The following is a 16,431-nucleotide window of genomic DNA, read 5'->3' on the forward strand; positions in this document are numbered from 1 at the left end:
GCGGCCCCTCAGGGCGGGGCGGCCCCGGCTGGAACTGAGGAATTGACGAGGTAGGGAGAGAAATTTAAGATCGTAAAGCACGGCTGGCAATGCACCCCCGCCATTGTGTGTCCTAAACCGCATCAGGCAAGCGCCTCTTCCAGGGGTGGTGAGTCCACCGCTTAGCTGGGTGAGCTGTTCCGATGTCTGACCACCCGAACAGTGAAAACAATAAATTATAACATCTAACCTGACTCTCCAGGGACTCAAGGCCATTTCCTTCAGTCCTCTCACTGCTGGCACGGTAGAAGAGGCTGGATCCGGCCTCAATACACGCTCCTTTCAGATCTACTGCTGTAGTCAGCCTGGAGCACAAGTAAAGAAAAAAGAGGAAAAAAGAAGGTATTTCCCCCTGCCCGGTTGTTTCTCTGAGGAGAAAAACACAAAGGTGTGATTATTAATTGTTCCCAGTAGATGACTCTCAAAATACAGAGGTGCTGGACACATACATGAGATTGGGTCCCAAACAGCAACACTCATAACCCATCCTACAGGATACATCACATAGAATCTATTCTGGTGTAATTGCTGGTATAATGGAGACAAAATGCCACAAACATGAGAGCAAATAAATCCACACTGACTCTCTATGAGACTAACCAAACCCATTTCCTCAGCCATGGCTTATAAGGTTTTCTAGACCTTTCATGAACCTTTTGCCCTCCTCTGGACACGCTTCAGCACCTTAATGTCCTTTTTGAAATGAGAAACCAAAACTAAACTCAGCACTCAAGGTGTGGTGTCACCAATGCCAAGTACAGGGGGACAATCACTGCTTGGTCCTGCTGGCCACGCTGTCCCTGATACAGGGAAAGATGGCACTGCAGGGGACAGGGCTGCTCTGGAGCCAGGCTGGGAGAGCTGGGGATGTTCAGCCTGCAGAAGAGAAGTTCCAGGAATCTTCTGTCCTTCCAGGATCTAAAAGAGCTCCAAGAGAGCTGGAGAGGGGCTTTGGACAAGGAATGGAGGGACATGACACAGAGAATGGCTTCAAACTGCCAGAGGGCAGGGTTAGATGGGATACTGGGGGAAATTTTTCCCTGTGAGGGTGGGGAGGCCCTGTCACAGATTCCCAGAGAAGCTGTGGCTGCCCCTGGATCCCTGGAAGTGTCCAAGGCCAGGTTGGATGGGGCTTGGAGCAACCTGGGACAGTGGAAGGTGTCCCTGCCCGTGGCAGAGGGGTGGATGGAACTGGATAATCTTTAAGGTCCCTTCCAACCAAAACCATTCCATGACTGAGGGTTTGAATATCAAATAAGTTCATGAGCAATAATTTGCCCTACTCTTAATCCTCTCGAGGAATTCCCTCCTCTTTGGGGTCTCATAGTTTGTCTCCTTCAAACTTGTGAGATTTTGTGAGCTCAAGTACAACAACAATGAACAAAAAAGTCTGGGGAGGCATAAATGAGCCCCAGATATACTGAGGAGCAATAGAGTAGTGAGTTTAATTTCAAGTCTGAGAGAAAATAAACAATTTATAAGCATCTCAAAGGAAAAAAGAAGGTGACTGCTGGCCAGTATGGCTTTGTCAGGAATGAATTGAGCCAATCTAATTTCCTCTTCTGGCAGCATAACAAGGATTGCAGATAAGGGCAAAGCAATGTATGTCATATATCTTGATTTTTAGTAGAGTTTCTGACACTGGCTTGCAGGATATTCTAATAATAAACTGGGAAACCAGTCTAGATGATACTGCTCTAAAGGAGTTGCAAAACTGGTTGAGGGAAGAAGTACTTAATATCAGTGCTTGTACAGGGAATTACCTGTGCATTACTCATCTGTGATGCAATAATGCAATTACTGCATCTGAAGCTGAGATCAAGTTCAGAATAAACACAGTGGCAGAACCAGGGTTCAAAATGGGAGCTCTGTGGTAAAAATGGGATGTGGTTGAGCAGCAGGTGCACTGCTGTTCACTCCAACACCATCAGATTTACACCACTGGGAATAGATAGGGCAGCTGTGCTGCAGGGGAGGGTGGAGGGGCTGCTGAGGGTCAAAAGCTGAACAGGAACAAAAAATATCTTTTTGTAGATGAGGTAAACACCACACAACACTAAGGAAATCTGAGTAACACACACAAAGGGATCGTGCTCTGCTGAGCTGCATTGGAAGAGCGTTAGAGTCCTGTGCACCAGAGAAATGAGGATGATTTAGGGAAGAAGGTGGCAATAATGATCAGGGCCTTTGAACACGACTTCAGCTGAGCCTGTTGAGAGGACAGAAAACTGAGGGAAGATGTGCATAGTCTTGGAAGAGATGAAAGGCTGCTGCTCTGAGGAAAGGAACAATTTGTTCTCTTATGGCCACAGGGTAGGGCGAGAAGTCATAAACTGAGATAACAACAAGGCAGAGCTGGGTAAAAACTGCCAGCGACTGCTTTGAAGTAGTGAAGCCCTGTGTTAGGAACTGATCTGACAGGATGGAGGGCTGCTCTGAGAGGTTTTTAAGAATGGATCTGAAATATTTGTCAGGATGTCAAAAGTGCAATACAAGGTCTTGTATTCAGGAAGGAGGTGAGAGTGGATGGCCTCTGTCAGGGGTCCTGTGGCTCTGTGGCTGCAAGATGTGTGACCAGTGCAGCCCTTACTGGTTTCACAATAAACCTGCCCCAGCTGCAGGGATTAAAGTCACACAACTAGGCCGAGCAGAGTTACATAACTGCAACAAAATTACATTTTAAGTACGGGTTTATGTTTACAAAATAACTTTCACCAGATGGAGGGAGAGCATCTAAATGAGGAGCTCTGCCGAGGTTTTAAGCATTAAAAGCTAAGACCCTGTCTCCAATGAAGCTTCCCAAAGAATTTTCCTCCACTGCTCCTGCTGTAGTGCTGATACAATTGCTCTATGCTTAATCCAGGAAGGATGCTGATGTTTTTGAGATTACAGCCTCACAAACAAGGCTGAACTGATTTTAGTGAAAGTGGTTTAGATGCAATCTGACCTTAAGGTATATATGAAAAAAAGATTTAACCTGGGACATCCTCATTCAGCTACAGGGTAGCAGCTAGTCAAAAAGAGATCTTCTGGAAGCAGGCTGTTAGATACACAAACAGGTAATTGGTGAATGGAAAGTGCATTCTAGGTGTGCACTGCCACAGGAGCTGGGTTTGCCTCTCAGCTTGTTTGGATTTGCTCTTTCTGTGCTCTCTACCCTCCTGTTGTGATGCCTTGCATCTTGAGTTTGGGCAGAATATGATGTTCTGCCATCTCACTGTGAAAAATACAAGTTTTCCCCCATACACTAAACCTTAATAAGACTGTGAATAAAGGCTATTGATGACAGGAATTATTTGCAAGAGATGACCTGGATCACATCCCCCATCCTCGACTTGAAGAATCTTTAATCTCTGTTAGCACAGATCTGTCACAAAGTGTTGGATGTGTTCCATCATTCCAGATATACCAGGGATGTATTATTTGCAAAGTTTTGAGTCTGACACAGAGATAATTCTTTTGTCTGCAGATTCTTTCACACTTTTTCTGTCTTCTATTCTTTCAAGAAAATATTTAGCCCTTACTGTGCATCCGTTTGGGGAGAAGAAGGATGCTGCTCCTTTTCCCTTTCTGTTTTACCATTAGTGAAAACATCTGTACTGTCCAATGGCTGTTCCAGGAGTACCTCTGTGCCTAAAGAGACTTGTGGAATATCTGTGTTCCCCTGCTCAGAACTGCATGAGTCAGCTGGTGTTGAGAACACACCTATGTTTTCCTCATCTCCATCCCACACCCTTTTCTGCTCTAATAAATTCATGGCAGGTGGATTCAGACATGGGAGCTCGAGCTTCCCTGAGCCACTGGCACAGAGCAAAAGGACAGAGGCCTTGGATAACCTCCCCAGGAAGGAAAGCCTGAGACACAGTGCCAGATGTGCAGTTTGTTTAGAGCCAATGGAGCCATCCCATCTCCCTCTCCTCCGCATCTTCCCCTTCCTGTATGGACTTCCTTTCTTTGGCCAGGCTCTCTTCCTATATCAGAAATGGTTTGATTTAGCAAGAGGAATCTTTGCACTGGAAAAATTGACCTGGAACCTGTCTGATATTTGTGCACAGTGACATCAAGGTGAGGAGAATGGGCATGACCCTGAGGAGTGGTAATTAATAAGTATTTTATAAATTGTGTGTTCATGTCTGTGCACACATCAGAGACTGTGCTTGAGAGCAGGAAGTGGCTGCACAGAAGGCAGAGGAGAACAATCCTTTGTAGAGAGTGATGCACTCTTGCCAGGGACTCTCTCAAAAGGTGCATCCAAGTCTACAAAGTCCCCAAGTCTGGGGATGCTGTCAGTATGAACTGAACACAGCTGGTGTTTTGGAGAGGGGAAATGCCCCTGGTGTGCACCAAGTGCCATTGTGTGATCACAGAACACATCAAGCTGGAAGGGACCTGTAAGAATCATCCCATCAAACTCCCAAGTGATGAAGCAGAGAGCTGGGGCAAGGCAGACCTACAGACTCCTCATTTGCAGTTTATTCTGCATCTGTCCCATCTGGTTGGTTTTACAGCCATTTTTTGGGGAAGACCAGCTCCCTCAGAGACCTCTTGTTCTTGTGCAGAATTTTCAGTCTCCACACAGTGTTTCTGTTTGCTGTCTGGCTGTTTCAGTTCCTTCATGTGAAGAGGAGCAGCACAATTGATGTGCCATTTTGAGGGTTAGAAAATGGCCCATTGTTTTGGTATCTACCCCAGGAATTTGAAGTTACTCGTGCCTCTGGAGTTTTGTTGCAGTTGAAAAATAAAAAGTCATGCTGCTGATGACAGCACACCTTCCAAATTCTCCTTTGTGGGTGTAGATCAGCTGCTGAGACCAGTGGCTTGCTCCTGCTGCATCCAGGCACCATAAAGATCCTGATGGATGAGTTCTGCATGGGTGCAAAGTGCTGAAATTCCCTTGTGCTCCAGGGGGTTCAGAGTTCCCACATGCAGCTTTTCTGCCTAGCCTGGATTTCCTTGAATTAGTGCATTCCCTTTGGGACATATTGGTTGTTAAATGAAAATGTTCCTTTTCAGGTGTTTGTGCCGAATGTGGAAGCTAGGTGCAGGAAAGGGTTTCATAGCTGCTCTGCTGGAATAATCTTTCTCAGATATTTATACATGTTTTTTTTACCCTGGGGTTTCATAATGGTGTTTTTTTCCCCTCTCCTCTCAGGGCTAACTGTTCTGCCTATTCCATCTTGACTTACAGGTCTTTTATTGCAATTTAATAGTTCTTCTTAATCTTTTCCAGGTGCTCATAATGATCCTGCTCTTGACACAGATCTTTTGCCACACAGGAAGACTGTGAGGAAGGTATGAAACAGATTGAGAGCACAGCTATTTATACAGATCATGGAAAGCTAGGATATGTAGATTTGAAATCTGTGTGTTACCTTCTGAGAAATTTTGCCATATCTTAAATTTTATTGTGTATCACAAGCTGCCTTCTGAAGGCTGGATCCAGAGTTAACTGAATTCATTGGAAGTAATCCCTGACATTTTGGACCACTCTAGATCAGACCATAAACCAGGTGGTGGGGTGCTTGTTTTGAACCACTGGACCAGTCAAAGTTGTTATCCCCATCTGTTATTAAATCAGAAGTTTTGATTCTAATGACACTTCAGGCTTTTATTTCCACCCTCCAGTGGAAAGAAGGTGGCTGAGTGTGTGCTGTAGGTGGAGGGTGAAGACATTGTCTGAGCACACAGAAAGCACAAAGGTGGCAGAAGGCTCAGTGTCAGTCTGGGAGGAAATGCTGTGCATTCAATCCCCAGCTAGCTGTGATATTTGGGAAGTGCCAGTTGTCAGCACAGTGCCAAAGGAGCAATCTGCTCAGTGCTGGCAGCTCTGCTCTCCTCTGCCAATTCCAAATGCCACTGACTCGCTGGAGAGGGAACCCAGCCTACTCTTTGTTGGAGGGCTGGTAGGTGTGAGGAGTGGAGTTGTGTAATAAGTGAAAGAAAGGACAAATCAAGAGGAAATGGAGGAATTCCTCAGGGTGCCATCTGTGATGCAGATTACCAGGGAGGCAGAGTGAAAGTGAATTTCTTCTTTTGTGGATTAATTCTGCCAGGCTGCAATCAGTGAGCTAACATGCATCCTGCCTTTCAAGATCATAAAAAGCAGTGCAAGTGCTGACATCTATTATTAACACTGCTATCAAATCAGCACTGGAGAGAAATAATGGAATATATACCTGAAAGTTTCCAGCTACCACCAGAAAGGGCAAAAGGTGGGGAGGTGACTTAGCCCCAGCTTTCTTTGCTCCCTCATCACCTCCTCAGTGCTCGCTGATGATTTCCTTGTGCTCATTAGTAAAGTGTTGAAGGTCAGGCCCCAGCTTTCATTTAATAGTAAACAAACTGATTTTAGAGGGCAGAAAGAAGTCTTAGATACTCAAAACATCTTTCCTATCTGCTCCTCTCTTCCATTCAGCTGCCAGAGATGATTTATGAATGACACAATGATACACCTCTGAGGCAGAAACAGACCCTGTTGTTTACCAAGTCCTGAAGTCTGCATCCATTTTTCTGAATTTCTGCTGGATTGGAGTTTATATACCAATATTATTTATTTCAGAGCTCTGCTGCAGTAGCAGCAGCTGGCTTTAGACCTGACTGAAGCTGTATTTGATTGCTTTCTCAACAAACATAGTCTCTGCTCCACAGTTTATGATATAGATGTGTCTTTTTATCTCATGGAAAATATGAGCCCCACAGCTCATTTAGCGCTTACTGTTTACTGATATGAATCATTGGACGACTGTTATTGTTGCTGCTGTAAAAATAATAATAATAATAATAAAAACACACTATGGAAGGAGAGTTCCAAAGGCTTTAATAGAAAAATTGCATTCTGGTAACAAAGGCTGCTCTTCAGCAAAACAACATCATGTAAATGTGCCACAGTGTTCCAGAATGCTGCACAAGTTCAGTGCTATGTGGGTTTTATATAACAAATAAGTTTTAAACCCCCAATTTAGTATGGAGATAGCAGCTCACCTGCTTAAAATGCATCCTTTTATTATCAGTCAATTGGAGGGGAATGTATTGGTTGTATTTTTTATCCTATTCAAATAAAAGCCACATTTATGACTCAGTTTTTATAACCAATGCCCCATAATTGCAGCTGAGAAGTGCTTCTTGGATTATCAGTCCTTTCCAGAAGTTACATTCTTCTCCTTGGAAATGTTATCATGGGTGGTCTTGATGGAAAAGCACTGCAGACTCTAATGGGGAATGTTAAAGTGGCTTCATAAATCTGTGCACAAACTGAAGTGGCAGGTATGTTATTTCATTCTGCAGTCTGTAATGCAAGGAGGCTTCAAATTTCACTACAATGGATTTCACTGGGGGCTACAGTCCATGGAAGAAATCTGAGCACCATGGAAACAACTGTAAAACTCTCGTTTCAATGGAGGCAGAATCTTATGCTGTCCCTTTTAGGCTGGTTTTTCCCTCAGCAGTGTCTTAATTATTCCACCAAATTTGTTTAAAGTCTCTTCATAAGCCTTGCTAGGAGTAAAGCTGGTCCAAGATGGTGCTTTTGTGAAAATCCTGCTATGAGTGAAATATTTTTAAAAACTGAGCTCTTCATACTCCATAGAATTATCAGACTTGCCTTATAGACCACTGATACTTATCCATTATTTACCTAATCCTGGATTTCTTACCCAGAGTTAAGATTTAATGTTAAACCACACACACTGAGCTCTCTGATGAGGTGGCTGTTGCATAAGTAGTTATATTTTCTCTGTGCATGGACACTGAGTTCCTCATGCTTTCTCCATGACCTCTGCCTGTTCCTGGAATTTTTCAGAGTGCTCACTGCCCTCCAGGTCAGCCTGCACTTCTTCCACTTCTCTCTGAGGTGGGCAGAGACAGCACTTACAGCTCCTCATGCTGGTGAGCATCCTCATCCCTTTGGATCCAAAGGTCCTGAAAGCAAATGAAAGATTAATGTAGATAATGAAGGGAGAGGATGCTGAAAGTTGTAGGAGGTCTCTCTGCAAAGCTGTTCTTTAAGGTCATGCCAGATTAAAAAAAAAAAAAAACAACAAAACTTAAAACCAAACCCTATGAAAACCCCAGCTCTCTCAGTATCCTGTTTTCCTCTCATTGTAGCCACCCTGACTTTAAGAGAATTGTTTCTGATTGAGGCTGATGTAACTGAGCACAAGTGAGGTTTGAGTGTGTGTGTGTGTGTGTGTGTGTACATATAGATATGTATGGGGAGATAGAAAGAATCTTTGTTGTAAGTCTTTATGTTACTAGAATTGGATTTTTGGCAGCAGTTGTATAACTTTATTCCAACAAAGAGACAGCTTTTTACTAATTTGCTTACTTTGTTTTATTTTAGCAATGAAGAGCTGAAGGAAGCTCTCTAGTTTTACATCTCTGTTAGTTTCCAGTCCATTTCTTGGCTATCCTATTCAAACAGCAATCTCAACTTCTCTTAAACACAGAACATTTTTGGTTTAATTACATATAAATAGTTCTTGGGTTTTCAGTTTGACAAAAACTGTTAGTAATGCTTGTCTTGTATAAGATTTGTTGAAACTACTGCAGATTGAAATTGGTGTGAGTGGGAGAGCCAGGGATTTTGAATATAAATTCCCAGCGTGTTCAAGATTTCTGTCTAAACAAGAGCTCATAATCTACTGCTTTGTTACTTAAGTATAAAATAGATCTGGAGTTATTTTTCATCCAGTTTACCTGGCCATGCTGTTGCAGTTTGGTCAGGTCTAGACAAGCTCACTGCTGTTCCTGCTGGCACAATCCAGCTGCATTTCCATTCTGGTCAGGTCAGTGGCCATCATTTCCAGGCAGAGATCTTCAGCACGCCCCTCCACTTCAGTCTCCAGACTCGCCTGCAGAGACTCAATTGCATGCTGGTGAGTGTTTCTGTGGACTCCAGTGAAGCATATGGTACAGCAGTCTGTTATCTTGAGTCTGATCCAGCCCTTGTATCAAATTATTGCCCACCAAGTAATAAAAATACAGTGACTTTTCAAATCTGTTAAAACTGAGATACCAGGACTTTGTACCAAGCCATTCACAAATATCTCCTTTTAAAACAGGGCTGGAGAGATTTCAAGAGGTCATCCTAAGAATGTACTGCCTAAAATATGGATCAGCTCCTGCCAAACCAGTCCCACTTGATGTGAGACCAGACTGCATTTAACTTCCAATAACAGAGACCATAACCTCCAGACAATCTGGTCTAAGCAGTAATTCCCCTTAATGATTATCAAACTTTCCTAATGTCTAACTTAAAACCTCCATGCTGCAACCTTATTATGTACATAATGTAATTATGGTCTACGTGATTATACATACAAAATCTATCCAGTTATAAATGCAAAATCCATCTGGTGCTGTGTGGGCAGCAGGCTGGCAGGAATCTCTCACATCTGCAGCACTGATACCTCCAAGGAAGTCTCTGCTTCCTCCAGTGCCACCTGCAGTTTGTCCTTCTCAATCTCCAGCCTCACTGTTTGCAGATCCTGAGTGTTCTCCCCTCCCTTCCTCAGCTGATTGATTAGATCCTTAATTTCCTCTAGGGAAGAAAACAGATATTTCATGTGATAGGTTTATTTCAGGACTGTGAACTTTTCTGAGTGCACCAGACAGATCCTTTGACTGGAAATAGCATGAAATGGTTTCAGTCACTTTATGTCAGCTGCCCTTTTTTTTCACTGCTAGACATTATCCTGGATTTCTGAATGAGCCCTGCTAGCTGCATGTGTTCACAGAGGTGGAAGAATGAAGTGCACTAATAAAGAGAATTTTTTTTCCAGTTTTTATCCAGCCTTCTCCTTTCCCCCTTTCAGATTTTTGCTTTCACAAAATGGGAACAGGACACCACATCATCTCCCTGCAGCAGAGAGGGGCTCTCTGCCAGCTGATGGAGGAGAGCCCAGGAAATTCTGGTGTGTGCCAGAGGGTGTCCATCACTGTTTTCTCTTGGCCACAAGGACAAGAGACTGTAGCATCTTCTAAATGTTTACAGTGTAATCTTCCAGACAGTGATATAAGAGATCAATTTTTGTAATTTACAGAACTGTAAAAAAAAACCAGGGGGAAGGGGGAAGGCATCACTGAACAGCCAGCAGGGAGAAGGGATGCAAAGATGGATATTGAGAGGAGTCTGACTGCCTTGCTCTGAACTGATTGCTGGAGATGCTGAATCCTCTCCATGGAGGTTAAAGGGAATATCATCTTCCCAGGGTAAAGCTGGCTGTTGCTAACAGCCCCCCCAGGTGAATTGCTCAGAATTAGAGGATGCTAGTAGCCAGAACTGGCACTGCAGCCTCTCTTTTATGGCACCAAATTAATGTCCTCAGAGAGTGAAAGCACTGCTAGGAATAAGGAAAGTGGAATTAGTGCTAGAAGACACCCCAACAGATCATTCAGTAGAAATCAAGGGGCTTATGATGTGCACAATTTTTGTACATCAAACCAGTACTTAACCTTAAGGGCCTTGTTCTCTTTCTTCATAGATTCCAGGTGCTCCAAGGATTCTTCAGGCAGCCTAAAGCTCTACATTTTCAGTTGTGTACATTCCTTCTGTGAATTACTTCAACCTGCAACTCTTTGCCCTTTTTTTTGCCATTCCTTTAGCATCTTACCAAAGGCTCTGTGCCTCTTGTCCAGAGCAGCACAAGCAGCGTTGGCCTGGAAAAATAAAGCCAAGCATTCACTGGACACAAGTTCTCTTCACTCTTCACTTCTCTGTATGTCCTGCCAGCCAGTCACAGTTAAATTGGCAGCCATTCTAAAGGCTGACAGCATTTCTCTTGGTCACTCTGAATGGATGATTAAAATGTTTATGAGGCTGTCTTTCCTCACCATTAGGAATTTAACAAGATCACCCAGTTCCCATCAGTGTGATAGTCATCCTTGCTCCTGTGGTTATAATGATGCTGCTGTGGAGCAAAATGTTTTCCACTTCAGATGTTCCTTGTGCAGATGTGCTGCTGGTAATTGCCTGGGTTGATCAGTGTGACTTTTTCTATATTAAAGCAGATTCAGTTACAAACAAGATGTTATTCAAGACTATTTTAGACTGTTTAACTGCTTGTCATGAAGGGAAAGAATAAAAGTACATTTTTCTTTCCTAGGAGCTTTTAATCACAAATATTCTACATATCCTTATGATCCACATGGTGTTCAGATACCATGGTGACAAGCACACCACAGGAACCATAGAATAAAGAACTGCTTCATTAAAGAAAGGGATGGGGAAACAGATTTTTTCAGCCCAGTAATGCAATGCTGGGATTTTCGGCTCTTGGGATCTGTTCTAAAGCCAACTGCAGGCATTGGCAAGTACCCAAGGACTTCAGTGGATTTGAGCAGCCTTTGTGCCTATTTTAAGTAACATTTTTATTCAAATATCCTACAGTTGCACTACTATTCATGCTCTTACACTAACATGAGCAAGAGTAGAAATACTAATTTAATGAAGGAGCTGGTGTTTAAATGTGTTGTTTAGGTCTGCTTTGAGTTTGGTAGTTAATAACCAGTGGCCAACCCACCAGTACTGCAACACTGAAAAGTTCAAAGCAGGATATCATTATCCTTTAAAGGAAGATGAATACTTTGCCATGCAGTAAAGGAGGGCTTTTTTCTTTTGCTGTACTCTTGTTTCTGGAAGTCAGCTAATGAGCTTATGAGAAGCATGCTGTGTGCTCCCAGGAATTAGCTGTGGCTCTCATCTGGGCTTTCTCTTGATGTGAGAAGCCTTAGCCTTGTTTCTCATGGCCATACAGATTGCTTGACATTTAATGGAGAGACCTTAAGAAATAAGGAAGTGGATCAAAGCCCACCTGAGTTAACAGAAAGGGTCCCAGAGCCTCTGGTACCAGGTCTTAGATCTTGGTGGCCAGGCTGAGAACACTCCTGGCTAGCTGGATTTCTGGCCTTCTCAAGTCAACAGCGAGTTCCTCCACTTCATTCTGAAGCCTCTGCTTAGTTTTCTCCACGTTGGCAGCCCAGGCTTGGACTGATCCCACTGTCTCCTCTGCTTTTGGAGCCTCACAGCCAACTTTTTCCTGAAGGAAAGATGGCAGAAATATCCTGGTGAGTAGATCATGGATTTGAAGAGTGGTGGAATCAGCAGCCCTCACCTACTGAACACCATCACTGTTTTCACCAGAGAAAAGATGGTAACTTGGCAGCAGTCTCAGAAAACAGATTGTAAAAACTTTGGTGTTTGCTTTATCCTTCGGAAATTACAGTGGCTTTTGTAGGGCTAATGGAAGAGTAAAGTCCTGTTGAAATTAAAAAAGGCTACCCAAATTCAAGCCTTAACCAGAAAGGTTTGTTTTCTATTGTCTGTGTACCAATGTTAGGTCTCAGTAGTCTCTGTTATTGCAAGTATTATTTTCCTTCTCTTGGCTGGAGCCCTTTGCTTTCTCTCTCTCTTACCAAATTACATCCCAACAGATCACATCCATGAGCTGTGACTCAGCAGCCAAGCTAAATAATGAGACTGCCCTAAGCCCCAGACTCCCTGAAAGCTGAGTACTCACTTAGTTTCCTCCAGCTTTTGCTTCTATCAATGGCATCAGTCCTCTATTTGGCCCTCCAGACTGTGACTTCAGTGTTGAGTTGAGAGAGCTGAGCTGCAGTTCAGCTTTGTTTTTCTCCTCTTTCTCCAGCTGCTCTTTCATCAGGTCTAAATCCTGCTTAGTGTTGTCTGGGCTCCCACTGCAGCCATGCAGGACTCAAGGCAGAACAAATTCCACTTGAACCTCTCAGTCCTGGGCCATCTAGAAACATCTCAGCCTTCAAAATATCTTCCTGTTCAGGAGCCAAGGTTTCGGGTCTTTTTTTCCTTACCTGTTTTTTTGCTCTATTGGAGTGAATTGAATTGAGCTCATACAACTGAAAACAGAACTTGGCATGTCACCATCACTGTTTGCTTTCAGTGTTTCAAAGAATGATGACAGTAAACCCATTTGGTGATTGTTCTGAGCACAGAATCCTTGCCAGACTGGTGATATACAGGTGCAGCACTAGAATTACTCTTTGGAGATGAGCAGACATTTGCAACACACAGGTGTCAGACAGGGAGATGAAATGTTGATATATTTTGAGCCAGGCTTTTGTGATCTCTGTAAATAAACTGCTACACAATCCACTGAATGGACAGTGGACTGATAATCAGGAGGCTCTCTGTGTTCTGCTCTGCTGCCAGCTCATGGGAGACTTATTTCCATATCCATACAAGGTTCATGTCCCCCACATCCCCTCCAAGACCAGCTGGTGACAAGCCCAGACATTAACTTGGATGAGAAAAGTTCTCCTTTGTGAGGGCTAACACAACAGATTTGTTACTCTGAAGTGGACAACGTTCAGAGGAGCAGGCAGTGCATGGCCCATGACAGCAGCAGCCTCTGCAGGCAGCTGGTGTTCCCCAGCACCTTGGGCTCCTCACCCAGCTGTCTCCTCAAGGCATCTGCATGCAAGGTGAGAGAAAGCTTTATAGACAGTCTGGGTAAGCCTGCTCTGAGCTTCCTGGAGCTCCCAACTCAGCTGGCTGGTTTTGGCTGTGCAACAACTGTATATAGAAGCAGGAGAGGAACTAATTCAATGTGACTGGAGTGAGAGAGAAGGATTGGCCAGATCTGTGAGAGGAGAGAGGGCAGGGCTGCCAGAGCTGGATGGAATACAGGGGAAGAGAAGGATCTGAGGGAGGTAACATTGCACAAAGCTGTCAAGAATTTACCTTGGAGCCTGATGGCTTTATTTTCAGCTTGGCTCTCCCCCACCACAGCCAGCTGGGCATTGGCCTCAGCCAGGTTATCTTCCAGCAAGTGCACATGAGCATGGGAGTTCAGCTGGAAGAGAGAGGTCAGTCATATGATGCTGAGTAAGGCTTCAAGGGCCAAGATATCCTCCCTCCCTGGCAAACTCACTTTATTCCAGTTGGTAACTGCACTGGGATGACTGTAGCAGCCCGGGGGAGGGCAGAGTGCCCTGACCTTTGTGAGGGGGATGCCTGCTCCATCAGCCAGGATGGGCAGTGGTGAGCATCAGCTGCCAACAGCTGCTCCCTGGCATCAGCAGCTCCCACTGGAAAGCTGGATTCTGCTTTGCACTCATGGCTGCACCTGTGGCTGCATTGGTTTGGTGAGGAATTCCCTGCTGGTCTCTCCCCCTGGATTTCTGCAGAGATTCCATGCTTACACTGAGTTTACCCATTTCTGCCTTCATGAGCTGTTTGTCCATCTCCAGCTTTGCTTTCACTCTGGGGCATCTCCATGAGCTCTGCTATCCCAGCCATGGCAACTGTTCTTCCTGTAGCCCTGCTCTGCTTGAACTTGCTGCTTTCTGTGCCACTGGACAAGCTCCTCTACCTGTTTTCCCTCTTGCAAGGTGTCTGACAACGTGGACCTATCTCCTGATATGGATGAGAATTAATCAGCTCACATTTCTAAAGTGAATTAAAATGGAAATGTCCCTTATTATTGATGTTATCAATTTGTATTAGTCATTAGAAGATGTTCAGAGCATTCTATTCAAATACAGCCTCAGCTTCCAGGTCTTCTTCCAGCTCTTCAGTGTCTGGAGTGCCTGGAGTACACACAGGGGCACAGAAGTGTCTGTGAGCAGGAGATGTGAGAGAAATTTGTGGGAATATCAACAAGAATCTTAATTTCTTCACTCCCTTCTCTTTATGTTTGTCAGCTCAACTGGATTTTATTTCTTGGGAGAGATCTATGGCTGAGAATACTGAGCCAAGAAAGCAGGAATGTCTGGCCAGGTGTCTCAGCAGACAGCTGATGTTATCTGCAGCATGGTTGGCTTCCTGTATGATGTTGGAATTTGGCCTTCAGGAATATAATCAAGCTTACTTGAGGGAAATAGAGGCTTGTTCATAGAAATAGCTGCAATCTAGGTCTTTGTGTCATGTTTTTGTTGAAATGCTGAGTGTTTAGTTAAATATTTGAACACTGAAATACTTGGATGAAATAAATATTTGAATTCAGAATGGTAACGCTGCACGTCCCGTGAACTGTGGCCTCATTTCTTGTTTGATTTACCGCCTTTCCTTCCAGAGTGAGAGGGACAGTGCCTTGGAGGGCAGTAGAGTCCATGGAAAAGTCTACCAGACATCTTGGCTGACTTCCTGAGGAGGATCCTGGAACACATCACCTTTCTCCTGGTCAGAGAAGCATGGCAGGAGATCTGCAGTGAGCACACAGTTCCCCAGACTCCACAGTGGAGTTTCCAGTGAGTGGATAATGCACAAGACAAGCTGGATTCAGAGCTGGCTGAACTGTTCAGTCACTGGAAACGAAAAGGCAAATGTTTCCAGGCCCAGGGGTTTCACAAGCTCAAGAGAAGTCAGAATCTGCTGTAGAAAAAAAACATCAGCATCTGCCTGGGGAAAAAGAAATACTAGATCTCAGCTGGTTCTGTTATTTAAGGGTTTAAAGAGATATGGGATCCAGACTCCATTTTAACAGGGTAGGTTTAAAGGGCTGTATTAATCTTTTATGCCAACTCAGTCTTATCAAAAAGTCAAAGCTGCACAAGCTGCCTATTGTGGGGTGGCAAAAGTAGGACATTACACCAAATGAATTAAGCCAAATTATATTTTCTGCTTGTAGTGAACAGCTGAGGTTTAGTGTCCTGTCTCCTTGATGGGACTGGCAGGGCACTTAAGTCCCCTTTTCCTTTGTGGAAGCTCCTCTTATGCCATCATTAACAGGTCTGCACAGAAAGGCTCAAGCAGCCTGGGAAGCTGAGCCTGTTTGCAGCTCTGAAGGACTAAAACACTTAATTTTTCTTCTGCCACTTAAGTGTCCCAGTGGCCTTGCTCTGAAGCACAAGGATCTTGTATTCCCAGTGGAGAATATGAATTAGCAAAGCTTGCAGTATGTATTAATGATTGTACACATTGCCTTTGCTACTTAGCTCATTAACTAGGTAAATTAGTGGTTTGGATAATATAGAGTTGGGTATTTGTATTCCAGGAAGTTAATTTCTAAGGGGAGGTTTCTCAGAGCACTGCTGGCAGACCATTCACTGAAGTAGTCAATAGTGACACTAAAATAAAGTTCTAATTTGTGATAATATTTTGCAATTCTAAAACAGTTTTTGTCTGAGGATCAGAAGGCCTTACATAAACATGAATCATTTAAGCCTCATAACTTCCCGGTGATTATACACACTTTATATGTGGGTGAGTGTGGAAGATGAATTACAAATATCAGACAATGAGTCAGAGAAAGACTTAGGAAACAAAATCTTGCATTTCTGATTCTGCCTGCCTGAATTACTGAACTGTACTTGTGCTTGTCATTGGGTTAATGCTGATGAGATCTGGATTTTCCCAGTGAATTTATGGTCAAGGGACTTTTCAGCTGGAGCTGATGGTGTCAGAGCTGTGACGTAGCA

The 16,431-nt window shown here is 43.9% G+C and overlaps 1 long non-coding RNA gene across 1 annotated transcript; it reads left to right on the forward strand.

The window, feature by feature from the left end:
- The first annotated feature begins 7 nt into the window (after nucleotides 1-7).
- Nucleotides 8-16,030, forward strand: LOC118692584 (uncharacterized). Its single transcript, XR_004981173.1, has 3 exons — nucleotides 8-50; nucleotides 5,270-5,331; nucleotides 15,087-16,030. It is a non-coding gene; the product is annotated as an uncharacterized LOC118692584 (long non-coding RNA).
- Nucleotides 16,031-16,431: the final 401 nt, after the last annotated feature.

This window comes from Molothrus ater, chromosome 16 (genome assembly GCF_012460135.2).
Source record: "Molothrus ater isolate BHLD 08-10-18 breed brown headed cowbird chromosome 16, BPBGC_Mater_1.1, whole genome shotgun sequence".
In the NCBI taxonomy this organism is placed as follows: domain Eukaryota; kingdom Metazoa; phylum Chordata; class Aves; order Passeriformes; family Icteridae; genus Molothrus; species Molothrus ater.